Below are 23356 nucleotides of genomic sequence, written 5' to 3' on the forward strand. Positions count from 1 at the left end.
AATATGTAACGTGTAACTGCATTATTCTTCACAAATGTATAGTCAAGTCAAGTCAAGTCATCTTCATTTATATAGCGCTTTTAACAATGTAGATTGTCTCAAAGCAGCTTTACAGAGATAAGCGTATAATTTAAGGTAACAGAGATTGTTTCGGCTTTACAGCAGAGTTAAGTTATTTCCATCTAAAGTTAGTTTTAATTGATTTGGTTCCGTCGCAATGATCATTTGTTATTAAATTAGGGGCCGCTAAGACGACACCATTCTCTCTACACAGACTTTAAACGCGAACCTGTGAGAAACGCTGATGGCGTTCACATGAGCATTTAGAATGGGTTCTATAGTTATGTGCGTTAGAATATACGCAGGTTTGGAATTCCCTACAAGCCAAGCCTAAACAAAATACTTGTCATAGGAGTAAATAGGAGTAAAGAGTACATTTACTTATTCAAACATGTACTCAAGTACAGAGTAAAAGTTGCTAATATCTTTGATGCGCAGTAAAACTACAAAGTAGCCAAAGATACTTAAGAGCAGTAACCAATTACATTTACTCCAGTACTTGACACACCACTGCTGAAGAGATGCGTGTCTGTTCCTCTCAGCCTCACCTTCACCTGTCAGTAATCTGTGGATAAGGTCTATTGGGTCATGTATCACTGTGGCTCTTCTCTGGTCCCGGTCGGTCCTCCCCTGAGCGATGTCTTGACGGCTCTGCTGTTGTCCTGTGTGCTCCTAGTGTGCGTCCTCCTAAGAAGAGCTGGAAGAAGATCTACAACCTGTCGGGCGGAGAGAAGACGCTCAGCTCTCTGGCGCTGGTGTTCGCCCTGCACCACTTCAAGCCCACGCCGCTCTACTTCATGGACGAGATCGACGCCGCCCTCGACTTCAAGAACGTCTCCATCGTGGCCTGCTACATCTACGTATGTGCACGCACCACACACTCCATCTTATAACACCAGCATGATTTCAGTGGGTGGGACATATACCAGTTTAAATGAAACATCACTAGAAGACTTTAACTGGTTTCTGCTAGTGTATTTATCTCGCTCACAGAAACCCTGTCAGCTGTTGGGGGGAAACATGGTGCCACTCGGTCCCGGACTGCATCGGTTTAAAACTTTTACATTGGAAAATAAATGACAATCATTTTTTTTTTTGTATGTTTTTAACAGCAGTGCATGACTATCCAGTAAAATAAATGAACTCAGACACTAAGATCCACGGGAGCTCTGTGATACACAGTCTTAAATTAGATTTTTTTTTTAATTTAAGGCCGTAAAAGAGGTTTTGTCTTATAGTAATATAACTACATACTACGATATAAATAAATCACATGAGAGAGACTGCAGTTTTCCCCAGCACAATTGCAAATGTAATATTTATTTTATACAAGTTAAATGAACAATTTAAAATTGTGACACAGTATTGTCAGTATCGTTTGTTTTTCCTTTTATTTCACAGGTGAAAATTTCTAAATGAAACCGTAGCAGAACCGAGTCTCCATGCAACCGACAGCGATCATTTTTACTAACTGAATCCGCGTTTTGAATGAATCGATGTAATTAATGATTCAATGGCCCATCACTGTGGCCCACACATACAATAAATGAATCAGCCGTGTGAATGACTCCCTCAACTCACTTTTTAAGACAGTGACTTTCTGCCACCTACCTGTGGTTTTAGTTTCATATTTAAAGTACTCTTTAATTAACAAGTTAAAAATTAAGGTGCACAGATGGATTTTGTTAATAATGATTTCAGTTGACTGGTAACGGCCCTATATTGTTATTATTCTAATAGGCTACGTTTAGAAATGATGTCCGTATATGGGTGAAAATGCCCCTGGAAATCAATTTAAGGTGGCAAATATTGCCCATTAATAAAAATGTTTATTTCGGTCACTGCTGTTAACTGACCACTGCATAGAATATGAATGTGTTCATGAGTCCGCTGTAAGCAACAGGCCTAAACCAGCCATGGCACCAGCACAAAAACACATATCAACTGAAACCACACACAGAAGTAGCCAAATCTCTCGTGAATCCCACTCACCAAACACATGATCGTTCTGGGTCTGCCACGGGCCAAAACACACACATTACACTTGAAATCAGTTGTCGTCAGCATCCTTTCATTAGCCGTGTAGCATTCAGTGTCACCCTAAACTAAATTCAGTGCAAGCCTGAAACAAGTGCGCAATCATCAATAATATGCTGAAAATGAGTGTAACCGAATCACTGATTGTTCAGGAAAATCAGCATCAGTTACACTGGAGATAACAACCGAACAGTTGCAACTGTCATCTTTCCCACATCGTTTCAGGAACAAACCAAGAATGCTCAGTTCATCATCATCTCCCTGAGGAACAACATGTTCGAGATGGCCGACCGTCTCATTGGCATCTATAAGACACACAACACCACCAAGAACGTGGCCATCAACCCCAAGACCATCGTCCTGCGCGAGATCGAGACGGCCTGAGAGGTCACTCCTCTCCGCAAGCCTCTCACAGGTCTACCCCTCATCTTTCTGCTCTCTCCTTTTAACCTCTTTTACACACAGTGACTTTTTACTATGGTATAATAGGTGTAACATGCAATGTTATCATGTTCTCACTGCACTGCAGGTGGATGTTTTAATTAACATTAAATTTACTGCTTTGAGTTCACATGTACGTCTTTACCACAACACAATAAGCACTTGATGTTTTGTGACACTCCAGTCTTAAATGACCAGAAGAAACCACAGTACAGAAGAGTTTTATTCATCTTCAGCGCTGAAACCACTGAACACGATCTGAGCGACCAAAGGGGTTAACGTTCGTATTTCTTTAGGTGACAATTATCACTGAAAGCAAAGACTGAATGGAAAAATTAGGAATGTACAAACAGTTCATAAAAGTAGGATGAGAAGTAGGTCCCAAATATGTTGAAAGATGTATTCCGGCATCTCATTGTGCTCATGTAGTGAGTGGGGTCCATGCAGTGCCGTCTGATGCATCATGGGTAATGTAGTTTATTTGTGCTGCATGGTTACATGGTTACTGAAGTACATTAGCTGTCTGAGCAGCTTGTGTCAAAGGGTGTAAGACATGAGTAATGTTGTGACCCCTTTAACTCTTTCCCCAATTTTCTGGGTATCCGAGTTTCCACTGTTATACAGTAGGGGGCGCTATTACATATCTAATGAAAGAGTACAGCATCTCCTGATCACAACAGAAACATGTGATATCATATTCGTGTGTAAAATAATGTGAATATCAAACATAAAACAGCATATACATCTAAACTGCCTAATGTTACTGAATGAAATGTCGACTCAGGACTGAAGCTTTAGCCCTATTCGGACGGGACGTTTGAGTTACAATTCTTATCAACCTACGTCTGTGATTTCATGTACGGATTCGGACGGGACTAACATCTCTGTGTTTATTACCGAGGTAGGAGTGTCTGTGTTTTACATGTGGGCATTGCAGAGGATCACGTGTTCAGAATGCGTGGATTGCGTATGATCATATGAATTAAAATTAAGCACTTTGAAATATAAAGTAAAACGTCCTAACGTATTTAGTGTTTTGTAAACATTTTATAAAAATTGTAGTATAAAAAACTAAACATACATTTATCATCATGATTTTATAGAACTGGGTTCTTATAATAAACCTACTGGAATAAAAAAGTTTTAACTTATATAATTTACACGTTATGTAATTAAGTGCAGAATTGAAAGTAATCTTACCTGAAACGTCTTGGTTACGTATGTAACCCTCGTTCCCTGAGTAGGGAACGGAGACGTTACGTCGGATGACGACGAATGGGGTTTCGCTTAGAAATCCTATTATCTTCGAGTATATAAAACGAGCCAATGGCAATGAAATGCCATGGGTCTGCGGAATTTGCATAGCGTAACTCCGCCCCACCCTGGGGGTATATAAGGAAGTGCGCTGGCAACATGCAGATATGTCTTCGCTGAGGAGCCGAGACTGAACTCAGGCGTTCCAGCGGTACAGCGGAAGTGGCAGGGAGACGTAACGTCTCCGTTCCCTACTCAGGGAACGAGGGTTACATACGTAACCGAGACGTTCCCTTTCGTTGTCACTCCGAGTTACGTCGGATGACGACGAATGGGGTTCCCAGTGTAATCACGCCACCTCTCGACTGTCTTCCAGTGCACTGCGTAAGTCTGAGCTCCCTTTCGTGAGACTAGCACGGACGAAGGAGTCCTACTTAACACAGGAATACCAAGGTACACTGGGAAGCATATCCAGTGGAAATATGCAATCATGCCCAACCCGAAGGGGGGGACTTGGAATACACATATGACCCCGAAGGGCTGCATACGGAATAACACTGGGGTGTCCAGCCACAGGTGGAATATTTCAACCCCAGGGGTGGCAAGGTGGCTTGCCAAGGGAAAGACACATGCTCAAAGAGGCTTACAGTGGAATACACATGTGGGGGTCGCCCGGAGGGGAACCATGCACATGGAGGCACCTAGCCAAGCGCGAAAGCTGCCTGTGGCATAACTCTGGCGTTGACGTCGTCAGTGCTGGAGGAGACTCAGGGCTTATCAGGCTCACCTGAGGAAAATATCGCACATATCCCGTCCGTGGAGAGGAATGGCGAGCAAGCGAAGACACCTGAGCAGAATCTCTTACTGGCTAGTTGAAGCGAGTACATGAGAAGAAACTGGCTCCACTCGGAGATTATAGAATCTCGGGAATGTGTTAGGTGTCGCCCAGCCTGCAGCTCTGCAGATGTCTGTTAGCGAGGCGCCATGCGCTAGAGCCCAAGAGGATGCCACACTCCGGGTGGAGTGGGCCGTCACACCAAGGGGGCATGGTCGACCTTGCTGCTGGTATGCCAAAGCAATGGCGTCCACTATCCAGTGAGACAACCTTTGCTTGGAGAGAGCCTTTCCCTTCAGCTTCCCACCATGACAGACAAAGAGCTGGTCTGAGGTCCTGAAACACTGCGTTCTGTCTACGTAAGCACACAGTGCGCGTACTGGACAGAGCAGTGCCAAGGCTGGGTCTGCCTCCTCCAAAGGCAGCGCTTGCAGGTTCACCACCTGGTCTCGAAAGGGTGTGGTGGGAACCTTGGGCACATATCCGGGCCGGGGTCTCAGGATCACGTGAGAGTTAGCCGGTCCGAATTCCAGGCATGCTTCGTCAACCGAAAATGCCTGCAGGTCCCCTACCCTCTTGATGGAGGCCAATGCAACCAGGAGCGCTGTCTTCATTGACAGGAACTTAAGCTCCACTGATTGCAGAGGCTCAAAGTGAGCACTCTGCAGGGCAGTTAAAACCACTGAGAGGTCCCAAGAGGGTACGAGGGGAGGACGAGGAGGATTCAGTCTCCTGGCTCCCCTCAGGAACCTGACGATCAGGTCGTGCTTTCCTAAGGACTTACCATCAACTGCGTCGTGATGTGCGGCAATGGCGGCAACATACACTTTCAGGGTGGAGGGAGACAGCCTTCGCTCCAACCCTTCTTGCAGGAAGGAAAGCACGACACTGATGGGGCATTTCGTGGGTTCTAGATTTTTAGAAGAACACCAGTTGACGAAGAGGTTCCACTACAACGCATAGGCATGTCTCGTGGACAATGCTCTAGCGGAAGTGATGGTAGCCACCACCGCTGGTGGTAGGGTACTCAAACCTGCCTCATCCCGTCCAGGAGCCACACGTGGAGGTTCCAAAGATCGGGACGAGGGTGCCATAAGGTGCCCCGTCCCTGAGAAAGCAGGTCCTTCCTCAGAGGAATTGGCCAGGGAGGTGCTGTCGCGAGGAGTACTAGTTCTGAGAACCAGGTGCGGTTGGGCCAATATGGGGCAAACAAAATTACCTGCTCCTCGTCCTCCCTGATCTTGCGCAAGGTCTGCGCAAGAAGGCTCACTGGGGGAAACGCATACTTGCGGAGGCCCCGCGGCCAGCTGTGCGCCAGTGCATCCGTGCCGAGCGTGCCCTCGGTCAGGGAATAATACAGGTCGCAGTGGGACGAGTCGTGGGAGGCAAACAGGTCTACCTGTGCGTCCCCGAACTGATCCCAAATCAGCTGAACCGACTGGGGATGGAGTCGCCAATCTCCAGCGAGAGGCCGAAGCCGAGACAGCTCGTCGGCCGCCTGGTTCAGGTCTCCCGGGATATAAATGGCACGAAGCGACCTCAGATGCTTCTGACTCCATATGAGGAGGTGGCGGGCGAGTTGTGACATACGGCGGGAGCGCAGACCACCTTGACGGTTGATGTACGCTACAGTCGCAGTATTGTCCGATCGGACCAGTACGTGTTGACCCCTGAGCAACGCATGGAAGCGGTGCAGGGCAAGACGTACAGCCAACAACTCGAAGCAAATGACATGCCAAAGGCGCTGCGGTCCTGTCCAGGAGCCCGCGGCAGCATGTCCATTGCACATGGCGCCCCAGCCCGTGGTGGAGGCATCTGTTGACACAACAACATGCCTGGACACTCGTTCCAAGGGCACTCCGGCCCGAAGAAAACTGAGGTTCGACCACGGGGTGAAGGTCTGACGGCAGGTCGGAGTCACTGGAACTCGGAGCGTGCCGTGGTGCCATGCCCACCTCGGGACTTGATCGCGAAGCCAAAGCTGAAGTGGTCTCATATGAAGCAACCAGAGTGGCGTGACAGCCGCTGTGGATGCCATATGCCCCAGGAGCCTCTGAAATAGTTTCAGTGGGACCACACTCTTGCCCTCGAACTGACGAAGGCAAGTCAGCAGTGATTACGCGCGCTCGCTCGTAAGCTGCGCGCACATGGCGACCGAGTCGATCTCCATACCGAGAAACGGTCTGTGTCGAGGAAGAATGGAGACATGAAAGTAGGCGTCCTTCAGGTCGATCGCTGCAAACCAATCCTGCGGCCGTATGCACTCGAAAATGCGCTTGGCCGTGAGCATCTTGAACGGCATCCTGTGAAGGGAGCAGTTCAAGACGCGCAAGTCGAGGATTGGCCGTAACCCACCGGATTTCTTCGGTACAATGAAGTAAGGGCTGTAAAAGCCGGACCTCATTTTGGCTGGAGGGACAGTCTCGATCGCACCCTTCGCCAGTAAGGTAGCGACCTCCGCTCTCATAACCGGGGCATTGCCACCAACCATAGTGAAGCGGACTCCCCTGAAGCGGGGAGGAGACCGTGCGAACTGAATCGCGTAGCCGAGCCTGATGGTCCTCGCGACCCAGCGGGACAGCCTGGGAAGCTCTAACCAGACTTCCAGGAACTGTACCAGCGGGGTCATACAGACCACAGACGTACCCTCGGTGGTGCAGCGAGGCGGAATGACCGGCCCAGGCGTGGGTGGCATAGCGGCCCGGTGCGGGGGCACGGTCATTAGCCGCGTCCTGCCAGAGGAGGCCAGGGGAGGACCAGCGTCCCACTGGGGCGTGCTCTGGCAGGGAACTGGCGACAGAGGGGGACGAGAGTGGCGAGGCTCGTAAGCGGCGCGCACTGTCATCCGGACACTCTGTGTGCTCAGAGATGGGGGAGTGAGTTCTTTCTTTGACCACAAAAGGGTGCTGCCCGTCGTGGGACGAGCAGCGGGGTGGGGAAAACCAAGGATTCTCCCCCGGCCCTCCACCGGGGGAAGGAGCGGCCCTGCTACCGGCTCCTGGGAAGAACTCAACGCCATCTCTGAGCAGCCCGTCTCAGGAGCGCCGCTTGGCCTGGCGTTTAGCGGGGCACGGGGCGGGAGAGGGCTGTGGCGCCTTCCTACGGCGTCCTCCTCGACGCGACCCGGATGGAGGCTGCTGCTGGGGCCGTGCGGGAGGGGCGGGAGCCGTAGAAGGGCGCCCTCGGCGGCGAGCAGACTGAGGCACCTGTGCCGACGGCTGGGTGGAGGCAGGAGCTGGCCGTCGGGGCAGGACATGTCTGAGAGCCTCAGTCTGCTTCTGGGCGGTCGCGAACTGCTGGGCAAAGTCCTCAACCGCTCCGCCGAAGAGGCCAGCCTGGGATATGGGAGTGTCAAGGAACCGGGTCCGCTCGGCCTCACGCATATCGGCCAGGTTGAGCCACAGATGTCTCTCCTGGACCACGCAAGTGGACATCACCTGACCCAGGGAGCGTGCGGTCAACTTCGTCGCTCGGAGAGCAAGGTCGGTGGCGGCACGCAGCTCATCAAAGAGCGCTGGGTCAGTCCTCCCCTCATGCATGTCAAGCAACATCTGGGCCTGGTAGACCTGGAGTGTCGCCATGGCATGCAGTGAGGAGGCCGCCAGCCCCGCAGCTTTATAGGCCTTCGCCACAAGCGTGGAAGAGAACCTACAGGCTTTGGAGGGGTGCTTTGGGTCACCACGGGAAGAAGCACTCTGAGGACACAGTTGCATCACAACAGAGCGTTCAACCTGGGGAACCCCAGTGTACCCTTTGGCGGCCGCGTGATCGAGAGGAGGCAGGGCGGAGGAGGTCGCCGAGCGATCACAAGAAGACAATGGTGCCTTCCAGGACCTCGTGACCTCCTCATGCATATCCGGGAAGAAAGGCATTGGGGACGCGCGCTGAAGAGGATCAGTGGCAGCACCCAAAAACCAATCATCCAGCCGCGAGCGCACCGGACCAGGTGGCGGGGACCACTCAAGCCCAATGGCCGCGGCTGCCCGGGAAAGCATGGCAGTCATCTCGGGATCAGACTCGGGCAATGCTGGCACACCCGAAGGTGGCAGCACAGCCGAATCCTCACTTCCCAAGGACTCTTGCCCACCCTGTGATGCAGCGATCGACATCGAATCTTCCTCTGGAGCGCCAAATGAGACCCGCAGCAAGTAAGAGGACTGTACTGCGGGCTCATTTGAACCACTCGCGGGTTGCACGGCGCTAGAGGACGGTGTGGAGCGTGGAATAGTCGGCGCTTTGTCCCACACCATAATCCTCAGGTCACCCTGGCCGCCAGCCGAAGTACTAGCTCTCGCGGAGCCCGTAGATCGGGGTGCGGATGAGGGGACTCTACCATGAAGGTCATTGAGTGTAGACCGCAACCGTGCGATGGGCATGTTCCCGCAATGGGAACATGACCCATCCACAAACGCTGCCTTAGCGTGCTCGATGCCCAGACACACAAGACAGCGATTGTGCCCATCAGAGTCAGAAACGAGAAGACCGCAACCAGAAGTGCACGGGCGAGGCATCTTTAAAAAGACGTGCCGCGTGCAAGCTCTTTTAGAAAGGAGATTTCTCCACAAATGCTGAAGCGACCAGGGAGAGAACACACAAACACTGGCAAATCACTGCACAGATCAGCAGGGAATGTGCACTCGCTGGAACTCGCTGTCACACCAACACTTGGAGAGAGGCTCGTCTCGAAGAGAAGTGAAGAGATGAATCTCAGGATTGGCTGTGGAGTGAAGTACATCAACTTGGCTCCGAAGCGAAAACATATCTGCATGTTGCCAGCGCACTTCCTTATATACCCCCAGGGTGGGGCGGAGTCACGCTATGCAAATTCCGCAGACCCATGGCATTTCATTGCCATTGGCTCGTTTTATATACTCGAAGATGATAGGATTTCTAAGCGAAACCCCATTCGTCGTCATCCGACGTAACTCGGAGTGTCAACGAAAGGGAACTGATATTACAGTAGCCAGTCTTAACAGTTTACGTGATTTGGCTCTTGTTGATTTAATTTTCTTATTTTTTGCCGTGTACTGAAGACATCTACATCCATTATCAGTGCGCAAAAAGCAGAAACTTGAATACCGGCGCGATAGCGAGAGATTGTATGGCAGTTCACGTTGACCAAAACACACAAGAAAAAGTGTTTTGAAAAAAAAAAAATTCGGCAATCACAGACATTCGCATTCGGACGGGATTAGATTTCTCTGAGGACCGCCGAGTTTGACGAAAAACAGTAGGTAATTTGCTATGGAATTTTTACAGAGGTCGTGTAAGAAAAAGACAGACATGGCAGATTCTGACAGGATTAAAATCTCAAAGTTCGTCTGTGAAACAGAAATTCCTCTAACATCCCCCTGTGAAACTAGTCCCGTCCGAATAGGGCTTTTGAGGTGTTGATGGACTCGGTCTAAAACATCTGTGTGTTCATCATCGCTCTGAATCTGATCCACATGTAGTCTTTGACAAAAACATGATTTTCTCAGATTTTTTGCTCAAAATGTTGCTTTTTTTATGAAACCCACATTCAAGTGTTGAAATACAATGAAATACGCAGCGGACGCCAGACGGACACCTCCACGGACGCCTGCATCACGCTCTCCAGACAGCTCTTGCAGAAGGTGTGTGAGCAGGGCAAGACCCGCGGGTCTGTGAAGAGGCCGTAGCACACCGAACACGTCAGATCCTCCTCCAGATCCTCCATGACGGCGGCGGCTCCTGCTGAGGGAGGGGAAGCGGCATTAGTGCATGTGTTGGTCCTCAGGTTTCATCTGTGTCATGTTTATCTGTACGTTTGGCTGTTGAACTGTCAGTTCAGGCTTGATTTTCATTAAACGGGTCCTATAATGACCTTTTCACAAGATGTACAATCGTTCTCAGTGTGTATGTGAAGTTTTAGCTCAAAATACCCCACAGATAATTTATTATAGCATGTTAAAACTGTCACTTTTTGTGGGTGAGCAAAAACAAGCTGTTTGTGTGTGTCACTTTAAATGCAAATGAGCTGCTGCTCCCGGCACAGGGGGCGGAGCTTCAAGAGCGTGTGTGTGCGTGTGTTTGCAGCTCCGATTACCTCACTCACACGCACTGAACATTTCAAAAACTTTTAGCCTTTTATGTTCAAACCGGAGTCAGACAATGATGGAGAGACTCGAGGAAGTGACAACATGTAGAAGCAACAGGACATTTCTGAATGGTTAGTTAGTGAATTTATGAAGCTTATGTGTAGTTATCTTTTAGTCATTGATTAGCATATTCTGTCTTAATAATCTATAAATCGTGTTCCGGGGGGCGGGGTTTATGTAAATTTTAGGTTTGGTGATGTCACTAACCCGTGAAAAAGCTCATTGTAGTCTCTACCAGCCGTTTGTTGTAGTCCTTAAAAATCGATTTCTGTAAAAGAAAATCTCTTTGCTTTGAACTAGAGTTGTAACATTGCAGATGTTGTTTATGCTCAAACAAACAGCAACACTAATTTTAAGTCACTTACATTTTAGATGCAATATTGACTGTTTTTGTTCTATTTCAGCAGCGAAAATAGTTCCGAACAAAGATCACCGCAGAACCATCGCGCATCTCACAGCAACACTCAGCCGTGTTTCATTACTGAGTGATTCACCGTTTTGAACGAATCGGCTGAGTCAAAGATTCAATGACCCATTCATAAACAACTGACTCATTCTTGAATGAGTCACCTGTTTGAATGAATCACCTGTTTGAATGAATCGTTTGAATAATGATTCAATGACTCACTCATTAAGACGGTCATCTGTTGCCACCTGCTGGCGGTTTCGCTTCGTGTTTAAAAGTATCATTCTTTCCAACATTTATTTTTTGTAAATTCAAAACATTGATTGATTGGTAACAGGCCTATAGTGTCTTATTATTCTAATTAAATTTATTGATCAAATTTAAGAATTGTAAATGAAAAATGAAGCATATATTTAAAATGATTAAAGGAAAATGGCCTTTATAAAGGTTAAAATATCATGAATATGTAGATTTAAATATATAAAATCTGACTGAACACTGATGAGAACACTGCTTCAGAATAAATTACATTTACACAAAAAAAATCTAATTTTTTTTCTGGATAAGCAAATGTTTTACTCTGACAAGTGAATGACCGATTTACTTCTCCGAAGGACACATGAAAGGCTTAACGTTGAGCTCTGAATAAGACTTCCGTTCATCTTCGAAGCGCAAACATGTTTTAATGAAACCATGTCCCTTCATCGAAAGTTCATTCACTCGAATCCTTGACAGGTTCATAAAGGGATGGTGAAAGTAATCCATATGAGGTGAGCGGCTTAATGCTGAAGTTTGGTCAACGCAAGCTCAGGCTTCATTAGGAATACCTTCATTTGTGTCTTGAAGATTAATGAAAGTCATATAGGTTTGGAACTACATGAGAGTAAGTAATGACTGAATTTACTTTTTTTTGTTGAACTATTCCTTTAGTTTAACAGGATTTTTCTTTATTTGTTGGTTTTTAAAAGGTCACATTAATTTTGTATTGAGTCTTTTTCGGCCATTTAAATACCTTTTTATCCTGGTCAAAGAGTCTTGTTTATCAAAAAAAAAAAAAGATTTTTATTTTGTTTATTTTTTAACACTATCAGCAAGACGGCAGTCTTGATATGTTATTCCTGTCATTTCCACCGTAGAATGAAGGGTGATGTGAGATGTGGAGGAAATGACGCATGAATGTCCAAAATGTCCAAATTTAATTAGTGAGTGTGAATATTGTTTCAAGAAAGTTCAGTGTCAAAGTCTACATAAAGTATCCATAATTGAAGAATATAAAATGTCTTCTTACATCAGTGAGTTATTGCGTGTTTATAAAGCGCAATGACGGTGGAAATGTAGTATATGTGTTTGTTTTACTGTAGTCAAGACTTGAATCAAACCGAGATCATAATCAACTGCAGTGAACAGTGACAACTTGCCCCGGTAGCCTATGTCCTGCACAGCTGTGTTGAGAAGGTGATACAACCGGAAGTCGTACACCGCTTAAGACAAGCAAAACATCAATACAGTTTAATATCAGAATTCTGTGTTTAAATTGATTTAACACGGGTACGTAATATATTGACGCATTTATGTTGAAAATAACGTGACATTTGAAACAAAAACTGCCAAAAGTTCTTCAAACACCTTCAGCGTGCTATTTAGCATACACATATTAGGACGCTCAAAACTGAGAAACATTTTTATGTCTATTAAAACAGAAATAAGTGCTAATAACTGACCGTCATAAACAGCACGAGCCCACCAAATAAAAACACGACACGCGCATGCGCGCCCTCGCTACTTTCCAGTTTCCACCAATCGCATCTCTTGATTCAACACGTCTTGAACGCGACACATGTTGCGCCTTGAGACGAGAAACGTGACTGGTGGAAAGTTGCTATTGAATCCCGCAGTCCGTTTTAAGTGTGTGTGTGTGTGTGTGAGAGAGAGAGAGAGAGAGAGAGAGAGAGAGAGAGAGAGAGAGAGAGAGAGAGAGAGAGAGAGAGAGAGAGAGAGAGAGAGAGAGAGAGAGAGAGAGAGAGAGAGAGAGAGAGAGAGAGAGAGAGAGAGAGAGAGAGAGAGAGAGAGAGAGAGAGAGAGAGAGAGAGAGAGAGAGAGAGAGAGAGAGAGAGAGAGAGAGAGAGAGAGAGAGAGAGAGAGAGAGAGAGAGAGAGAGAGAGAGAGAGAGAGAGAGAGAGAGAGAGAGAGAGAGAATGAAACATGAAACATTAATCAGGTTTATACTACAGGGCTGTTGAATGCTTGAATCTGATTGGTTGACGAACGTTCTAAGGTGTGCATTATTTTCAGGGAAACGCACAACAGCTAAAGTAGTTCCAGGCAGGTCTTGACCGCATTACAGTTCCATATCACTTCGCGTAGTTAACGGTAATAACGGAAAATAGGATACAATTCATAACAAGAAAAAACATTTAGCCCCATGCGCTTGATCTGCAGTTTTCAATGTCTAGCTTCACAATCAATGGAAACATGCAGTTTAATTTGAATAAATAAAGTATATTCCTATTCCTAGTCCTGCAGCACAGATTTTATTGCAATATAACAAATAAATAATTATTGATAGGCCTTACTTGTTAAAAGGCTGTAATATCTTCACAAGAGAGAGCGGGGGCCGGTGAGAGGATTTTTCACGAGTGAAGATATTACTCCGCCAAGTCGAAGTGCTCATAAGCACTTGCTATGGTATTCCACCATACAATATAGTTATCCATTTTACACGCTTAGAAAAGCGCAACGTTTTGTTTTGTGTCACCGTCCTAGGTCGAGTTACACTACGCGAGTAACTGTGTTTAAATAGGGAAACCGTGGAGGTGTTTAGTAGCTTCTCTGCTTGGCCCATATTGAATGAACTGAGTGAACAAAGTTTCGCCGCGCACCCGAGCGATTGAGTGCACGCACTGAGACGAGAGAGGTATGTATCAACTCGTCTTAGTTAAGGGAATAACATAGTTTAATATGAAAAGACGGTGGAGTATTCCTTTAATATTATAGTAATGTGCAAGTAAGTAGTTATAGTAGTAGTAGTAGTAGTAACCCTATATAGTTTACAGCATAAGCAGAGATCATTTTATCCTTAAGAAACGTTTAATTATAATTTAATTAATTTAAAGACAGAGACACAATCAGTAAACTACTGTTTAATACACATAAAAACGGTGTTTTCTCACCCCTGCTGTACCGAACCGAACGCAGATGGGAGTTTTACTTACTCAAACATGTTCTGAGGGCAGAAAGGAAAATGATTGGTTTACAGCTTCAACCAATGAAACTGAAGCAAGGGCGGGCTTTAGACGTTTGAATTTGAGATGCGCTGCGGAGGGATTTCTTGAGGAACAGTCGGAATAAAAGACATGTTCGTGGGAGACCGCATTTATTGCAAGGTAAGTGAATTTACAACTATATTGTGTTACAATTCAACATCCTCTAACGTTTACTAAGATAATAAGCGAACATTTAAAATGCACAGAACTAATCATCGTCTAAACATCGTATTGTATGCATTTTGATTTGACTGTTTCATCAGTCGACCAAAACAAAGCTGCTTATGGGGTAACTGGTGTAAAACATGCTTTTCCAATGCTACCTCGCTGTCTGTTAAATTGATATGCAAGAACAGAACTCGTTCAAATTTTCCGCGATATTTCAACGGTCAAAATGATACATCTCCCGCGATCGCGATGCTCTCAGGGCAGGAGTACTCCATAGATTCAAATTGCTGTTATTTTAGTGTATTACGCGCTGCTCTCAGGGCAGGAGTGCTCAATAGATTCAAATCACTTTTATTTTAGTGTATTACGCGCTGCTCTCAGGGCAGGAGTACTCAATAGATTCAAATCACAGTTATTTTAGTGTATTACGCGGAATACGCGCTGCTCTCAGGGCAGGAGTACTCAATAGATTCAAATTGCTGTTATTTTTAGTGTATTACGCGCTGCTCTCATATGGCAGGAGTACTCAATAGATTCAAATCGCTGTTATTTTTACTGTAGCCTATTGCGCGCTGCTCTCAGGGCAAGTGTACTCAATAGATTCAAATCGCTGTTATTTTTAGCGTATTACGCGCTGCTCTCAGGGCAGGAATACTCAATAGATTCAAATCGTTGTTATTTTTAGCGTATTAAGCGCTGCTCTCAGGGCAGGAGTACTCAATAGATTCAAATCACTTTTATTTTAGTGTATTACGCGCTGCTCTCAGGGCAGGAATACTCAATAGATTCAAATCGTTGTTATTTTTAGTGTATTACGCGCTGCTCTCAGGGCAGGAGTACTCAATAGATTCAAATCGCTGTTATTTTTAGTGTATTACACGCTGCTCTCAGGGCAGGAGTACTCAATAGATTCAAATCACTGTTATTTTTAGCGTATTAAGCGCTGCTCTCAGGGCAGGAGTACTCAATAGATTCAAATCGTTGTTATTTTTAGTGTATTACACGCTGCTCTCAGGGCAGGAGTAGTCAATAGATTCAAATTGCTGTTATTTTAGTGTATTACACGCTGCTCTGAGGGCAGGAGTACTCAATAGATTCAAATCGCTTTTATTTTAGTGTATTACGCGCTGCTCTCAGGGCAGGAGTACTCAATAGATTCAAATCGCTGTTATTTTAGTGTATTACGAGCTGCTCTCAGGGCAGGAGTACTCAATAGATTCAAATCACTTTTATTTTAGTGTATTACGCACTGCTCTCAGGGCAGGGGTACTCAATAGATTCATATCGCTGTTATTTTTAGTGTATTACGCGCTGCTCTCAGGGCAGGACTACTCAATAGATTCAAATCACTTTTATTTTAGTGTATTACGCGCTGCTCTAAGGGCAGGAGTACTCAATAGATTCAAATCGCTTTTATTTTAGTGTATTACGCGCTGCTCTCAGGACAGGAGTACTCAATAGATTCAAATCACTTTTATTTTAGTGTATTACGCGCTGCTCTCAGGGCAGAAGTACTCAATCGATTCAAATCACTTTTATTTTAGTGTATTACGCGCTGCTCTCAGGACAGGAGTACTCAATCGATTCAAATCACTTTTATTTTAGTGTATTACGCGCTGCTCTCAGGGCAGGAGTGCTCAATAGATTCAAATCCCTTTTATTTTAGTGTATTACGCGCTGCTCTCAGGGCAGGAGTACTCAATAGATTCAAAAAAACTTTTAGTGTATTACGCGCTGCTCTCAGGGCAGGACTACTCAATAGTTTCAAATCCCTTTTATTTTAGTTTATTACGCGCTGCTCTCAGGGCAGGAGTACTCAATAGATTCAAATCGCTGTTATTTTTAGTGTATTACGCGCTGCTCTCAGGGCAGGAGTACTCAATAGATTCAAATCGCTGTTATTTTTACTGTATTACGCGCTGCTCTCAGGGCAGGAGTACTCAATAGATTCAAATCGCTGTTATTTTTACTGTATTACGCGCTGCTCTCAGGGCAGGAGTAGTCAATAGATTCAAATCGCTGTTATTTTTACTGTATTGCGCGCTGCTCTCAGGGCAGGAGTACTCAATAGATTCAAATCACTGTTATTTTTAGCGTATTACGCGCTGCTCTCAGGACAGGAGTACTCAATAGATTCAAATCGCTTTTATTTTAGTGTATTACGCGCTGCTCTCATGGCAGGAATACTCAATAGATTCAAATCGCTTTTATTTTAGTGTATTACGCGCTGCTCTCAGGGCAGGAGTACTCAATAGATTCATATCGCTGTTATTTTTAGTGTATTACACGCTGCTCTCAGGGCATGAGTACTCAATAGATTCAAATCACTTTTATTTTAGTGTATTACGCGCTGCTCTCAGGGCAGGAGTACTCAATAGATTCATATCGCTGTTATTTTTAGTGTATTACACGCTGCTCTCAGGGCAGGAGTACTCAATAGATTCAAATCGCTTTTATTTTAGTGTATTACGCGCTGCTCTCAGGGCAGGAGTACTCAATAGATTCAAATCGCTGTTATTTTAGTGTATTACGCGCTGCTCTCAGGGCAGGAGTACTCAATAGATTCATATCACTTTTATTTTAGTGTATTACGCACTGCTCTCAGGGCAGGAGTACTCAATAGATTCAAATCACTTTTATTTTAGTGTATTACGCACTGCTCTCAGGGCAGGAGTACTCAATAGATTCATATCGCTGTTATTTTTAGTGTATTACGCGCTGCTCTCAGGGCAGGACTACTCAATAGATTCAAATCACTTTTATTTTAGTGTATTACGCGCTGCTCTAAGGGCAGGAGTACTCAATAGATTCAAATCGCTTTTATTTTAGTGTATTACGCGCTGCTCTCAGGACAGGAGTACTCAATAGATTCAAATCACTTTTATTTTAGTGTATTACACGCTGCTCTCAGGGCAGAAGTACTCAATCGATTCAAATCACTTTTATTTTAGTGTATTACGCGCTGCTCTCAGGACAGGAGTACTCAATCGATTCAAATCACTTTTATTTTAGTGTATTACGCGCTGCTCTCAGGGCAGGAGTACTCAATCGATTCAAATCACTTTTATTTTAGTGTATTACGCGCTGCTCTCAGGACAGGAGTACTCAATCGATTCAAATCACTTTTATTTTAGTGTATTACGCGCTGCTCTCAGGGCAGAAGTACTCAATCGATTCAAATCACTTTTATTTTAGTGTATTACGCGCTGCTCTCAGGACAGGAGTACTCAATCGATTCAAATCACTTTTATTTTAGTGTATTACGCGCTGCTCTCAGGGCAGGAGTACTCAATCGATTCAAATCACTTTTATTTTAGTGTATTACGCGCTGCTCTCAGGGCAGGAGTGCTCAATAGATTCAAATCACTTTTATTTTAGTGTATTACGCGCTGCTCTCAGGGCAGAAGTACTCAATCGATTCAAATCACTTTTATTTTAGTGTATTACGCGCTGCTCTCAGGACAGGAGTACTCAATCGATTCAAATCACTTTTATTTTAGTGTATTTCGCGCTGCTCTCAGGACAGGAGTACTCAATAGATTCAAATCACTTTTATTTTAGTGTATTACGCACTGCTCTTAGGGCAGGATTACTCAATCGATTCAAATCCCTTTTATTTTAGTGTATTACGCGCTGCTCTCAGGACAGGACTACTCAATCGATTCAAATCACTTTTATTTTAGTGTATTACGCGCTGCTCTCAGGACAGGAGTACTCAATCGATTCAAATCACTTTTATTTTAGTGTATTACGCGCTGCTCTCAGGACAGGACTACTCAATCGATTCAAATCACTTTTATTTTAGTGTATTACGCGCTGCTCTCAGGACAGGACTACTCAATCGATTCAAATCGCTGTTATTTTAGTGTATTACGCGCTGCTCTCAGGACAGGAGTACTCAATCGATTCAAATCACTTTTATTTTAGTGTATTACGCGCTGCTCTCAGGACAGGACTACTCAATCGATTCAAATCGCTGTTATTTTAGTGTATTACGCGCTGCTCTCAGGGCAGGAGTGCTCAATAGATTCAAATCCCTTTTATTTTAGTGTATTACGCGCTGCTCTCAGGGCAGGAGTACTCAATAAATTCAAAAAAACTTTTAGTGTATTACGCGCTGCTCTCAGGGCAGGACTACTCAATAGATTCAAATCCCTTTTATTTTAGTTTATTACGCGCTGCTCTCAGGGCAGGAGTACTCAATAGATTCAAATCGCTGTTATTTTTAGTGTATTACGCGCTGCTCTCAGGGCAGGAGTACTCAATAGATTCAAATCGCTGTTATTTTTACTGTATTACGCGCTGCTCTCAGGGCAGGAGTAGTCAATAGATTCAAATCGCTGTTATTTTTACTGTATTGCGCGCTGCTCTCAGGGCAAGAGTACTCAATAGATTCAAATCACTGTTATTTTTAGCGTATTACGCGCTGCTCTCAGGACAGGAGTACTCAATAGATTCAAATCGCTTTTATTTTAGTGTATTACGCGCTGCTCTCAGGGCAGGAGTACTCAATAGATTCATATCGCTGTTATTTTTAGTGTATTACACGCTGCTCTCAGGGCATGAGTACTCAATAGATTCAAATCACTTTTATTTTAGTGTATTACGCGCTGCTCTCAGGGCAGGAATACTCAATAGATTCAAATCGTTGTTATTTTTAGTGTATTACACGCTGCTCTCAGGGCAGGAGTAGTCAATAGATTCAAATTGCTGTTATTTTAGTGTATTACACGCTGCTCTGAGGGCAGGAGTACTCAATAGATTCAAATCGCTTTTATTTTAGTGTATTACGCGCTGCTCTCAGGGCAGGAGTGCTCAATAGATTCAAATCACTTTTATTTTAGTGTATTACGCGCTGCTCTCAGGGCAGGAATACTCAATAGATTCAAATCGTTGTTATTTTTAGTGTATTACACGCTGCTCTCAGGGCAGGAGTAGTCAATAGATTCAAATTGCTGTTATTTTAGTGTATTACGCGCTGCTCTCAGGGCAGGAGTGCTCAATAGATTCAAATCACTTTTATTTTAGTGTATTACGCGCTGCTCTCAGGGCAGGAATACTCAATAGATTCAAATCGTTGTTATTTTTAGTGTATTACACGCTGCTCTCAGGGCAGGAGTAGTCAATAGATTCAAATTGCTGTTATTTTAGTGTATTACGCGCTGCTCTCAGGGCAGGAGTACTCAATAGATTCAAATCACTTTTATTTTAGTGTATTACGCGCTGCTCTCAGGGCAGGAATACTCAATAGATTCAAATCGTTGTTATTTTTAGTGTATTACACGCTGCTCTCAGGGCAGGAGTAGTCAATAGATTCAAATTGCTGTTATTTTAGTGTATTACGCGCTGCTCTCAGGGCAGGAGTGCTCAATAGATTCAAATCCCTTTTATTTTAGTGTATTACGCGCTGCTCTCAGAGCAGGAGTACTCAATAGATTCAAATCACTTTTATTTTAGTGTATTACGCACTGCTCTCAGGGCAGGAGTACTCAATAGATTCAAATCGCTTTTATTTTAGTGTATTACGCGCTGCTCTCAGGGCAGGAGTACTCAATAGATTCAAATCACTTTTATTTTAGTGTATTACGCACTGCTCTCAGGGCAGGAGTACTCAATAGATTCATATCGCTGTTATTTTTAGTGTATTACGCGCTGCTCTCAGGGCAGGAGTACTCAATAGATTCAAATCGCTTTTATTTTAGTGTATTACGCGCTGCTCTCAGGGCAGGAGTACTCAATAGATTCAAATCACTTTTATTTTAGTGTATTACGCGCTGCTCTCAGGGCAGGAGTACTCAATAGATTCAAATCGCTTTTATTTTAGTGTATTACGCGCTGCTCTCAGGGCAGGAGTACTCAATAGATTCAAATCACTTTTATTTTAGTGTATTACGCGCTGCTCTCAGGGCAGGAGTACTCAATAGATTCAAATCCCTTTTATTTTAGTGTATTACGCGCTGCTCTCAGGGAAGGACTACTCAATAGATTCAAATCGCTGTTATTTTTAGTGTATTACGCGCTGCTCTCAGGGCAGGAGTACTCAATAGATTCAAATCGCTTTTATTTTAGTGTATTACGCGCTGCTCTCAGGGCAGGACTACTCAATAGATTCAAATCGCTGTTATTTTTAGTGTATTACGCGCTGCTCTCAGGGCAGGAGTACTCAATAGATTCAAATCGCTGTTCTTTTAGCGCAATACTCCTAGCTGTCAGGGAAGGAGTACTTAAGAGATTCTAATTGCTTTGCATTTTCCTAGAAATGAAGTCCTGTAATATTCCTGGATTGCAGGAATATACAGTAGTATTGATACTATGTGCTCTAATAATTTGATACACTAAGCTCAGTTCTAGAATAATTATATTTTTCTCTATAACTAATCATTGTTAATTCTTAAAAAAAAAATATCACTTATAAAAATATTCAGTAAAAATGTCTGTCAGCTTCCAGGGCATTCTTCATGGCATCACTTTTGTAGTTGTCCCACAATACCAAAAAATAGGCTAAAGTACAAAATACTCTTTTTTTTCTATTTATATTTTTGCTGGTTTTATAGTCTAGTAAATCTATAGCCCTACACACATTTTTAAGGGTATATTTGATTATTTTGAATCATTTTGTTGTTACATAAGTAGACCATTTCTTTTTGGTCTATTATCAACTTGGGTAACAATTTACTTGAAGGGGTGTGCATAAGACTGACATGACACCTTCATAATCATGACATGGCAGAGGTCATAAATGAAGGAGGTCTTATGCATGTTTATGACAACTGTCATTAAGTGTCATTCGCTCAATTATGACATTTTTAATGCAAATATGACATTGTTTGAGATGTCTTTGTTATGACAACTTGACATAAACCAATACAGTCGAGACTGTCAGTGTCTTTGTCATGACAACTTGACATTACCAAGACAACATAAATTGTCATAAACATGACATAGCAGATTAACTATTAAACTTAAGAAACCACTTAGCTTTATGGGTTAACATTTCATTAAACTGTCAGGTGGTTGGTTTTGACATTGTGCCATTTGCCATTATATCTGTGTCATGAATGTTTTTCTTGACCTCAACTACAGTGGTACAAATTTAATTTGTCATTAAAATGTTATAATGGCTTCAAGACAGCCAATGTCAAAACCAACCACATGAAATGTTAACCCATAAAGCGAAGTGGTTTCTTAAGTTTGACAATTAATCTGCTATGTCATGTTTATGACATATTTATGACAGGTTTTGTTGTCTTAGTAAAGTCAAGTTGCCATAACAAAGACATCTCACACAATGTCATATTTGCATTAAAAATGTCATAATTGAGCGAATGACACTTAATGACATTTGTCATAAACTTGCATAAAACATGTGTCATGTCATGATTATGACGGTGTCATGTCAGTCTTATGCACACCCCTTCAAGTAAAGTGTTACCTTAAAGTCCATCTTTCAAGTTGAAGATCCCTGTGAATGAACGTGTAGATAAATAGTGTAGGAACTCGATTTGCGTGAAGAAATTAATCATAAATGTGCATGAAAAAAGTTTTTAAAAAGAAAGTGTGAGTAAAATTACTTCCGCTGTCAAAAACGCTCTGATCGGAAGTGACGCAACGGCCGGTAAATCTCATCTCTTCGTAATGGAGTCAGACAGTGAAGAGGTTGCAGTAGGGGTTAATGTAAACTCTTACGATGGGCCATTGCCGTATAATTATGAGCCACCTAGGCAAGAGAGGGGTCAGGTAGAGTTAAGGGGAAGGGTAAATGGACAGAGGAGAGAGATAGAGTTGTGGTGTGAGGAGAATGGTGTCTTGGTGAGTGACCACAGGCTATAGCTAATTGTGGCTAACGTTGTCTCCATGTTTATCACATTGCATCTTTAATAAATCATATTTAGCAATATTGCTGTCGACTTTGTTGTTTTTCAAGCATCCATGTAGATAGGAATATGCTGTTCATGTAAATATAGTCATTGTTACAAGGATATTTTATTGTCACGTGGAGGGATACTGGGTGTAAGGCATGCAGATTAGTGCTGTCACTTTTGAGAAAAATCAAATTTGAACGGATATCGAATATCAAGAAATGTATTCGAATATCTACGAGTAAAATGTAAAATGAAGTTAACGAACAACCTCGATCCATCAGGAAACGCGCTCCATGGGGAGTTTTTCTTTTGCGTGAAAAAGCCGTTCGCCGGAGATGTGTTAAAAGATAGCGGAGTGCATTCATGATTAGGCTACCGGTATAATAATCCTCCTGGCGCCTGGTCTGAGTGAGTAATGTACTCTCTTACCTTTGTTATTTGATTAACATTAATGACACTAAGACCAGCCGCTGCGGACAGAGACGCGATCTGACACGCGTCGCATTTTCTCACATCTCTACGTTCATTTAAGACTTTATTTAAATAATTTAAGACTGCCCTTGTGAGGACACTCGACAAAACGGACATTTGGCATAATTTGTGTGTTGTGGTTTGTTCAAGCCCAAAAGAGAACTCGATAATGACACGCGTCTTTTCTGTGGGTCGTGTCGACTCGTGTGTGTGTGTGTGTGTGTAATAGGCAGGAATTACAGCGCGGTCTCTCTAGTTTTTGTCGTTATCTTCCATTTTCAAAACAAGCGGGCTATTATTCGCTTGATTTGGTCATGGGCCTACGCTACAATAGGTTTGGAGCGGCCGCTACTGGATGAGATGGCAAGTAATAAAATAAAAAGCAAATGGTCTAATCATAGACTGTAAAAAATGCGCAAAACATGGCACTTTAAAAACCG

At 43.9% G+C, this 23356-nt stretch overlaps 1 protein-coding gene across 1 annotated transcript in view; it reads right to left on the reverse strand.

Annotated features, from left to right (window-relative positions):
• The window catches only part of trim59 (tripartite motif containing 59), a 79761-nt gene extending 66849 nt beyond the window's left edge, over positions 1 to 12912 (reverse strand). The window contains exon 1 of the mRNA XM_081370151.1: positions 12874 to 12912. The gene's annotated coding sequence lies outside the window, so the exon portion shown is untranslated. The remainder of the gene's footprint in view (positions 1 to 12873) is intronic.
• Between the last annotated feature and the right edge of the window lie 10444 nt (positions 12913 to 23356).

This window comes from Scardinius erythrophthalmus (genome assembly GCF_964197995.2).
Source record: "Scardinius erythrophthalmus genome assembly, chromosome: 7".
NCBI classification, from domain to species: domain Eukaryota; kingdom Metazoa; phylum Chordata; class Actinopteri; order Cypriniformes; family Leuciscidae; genus Scardinius; species Scardinius erythrophthalmus.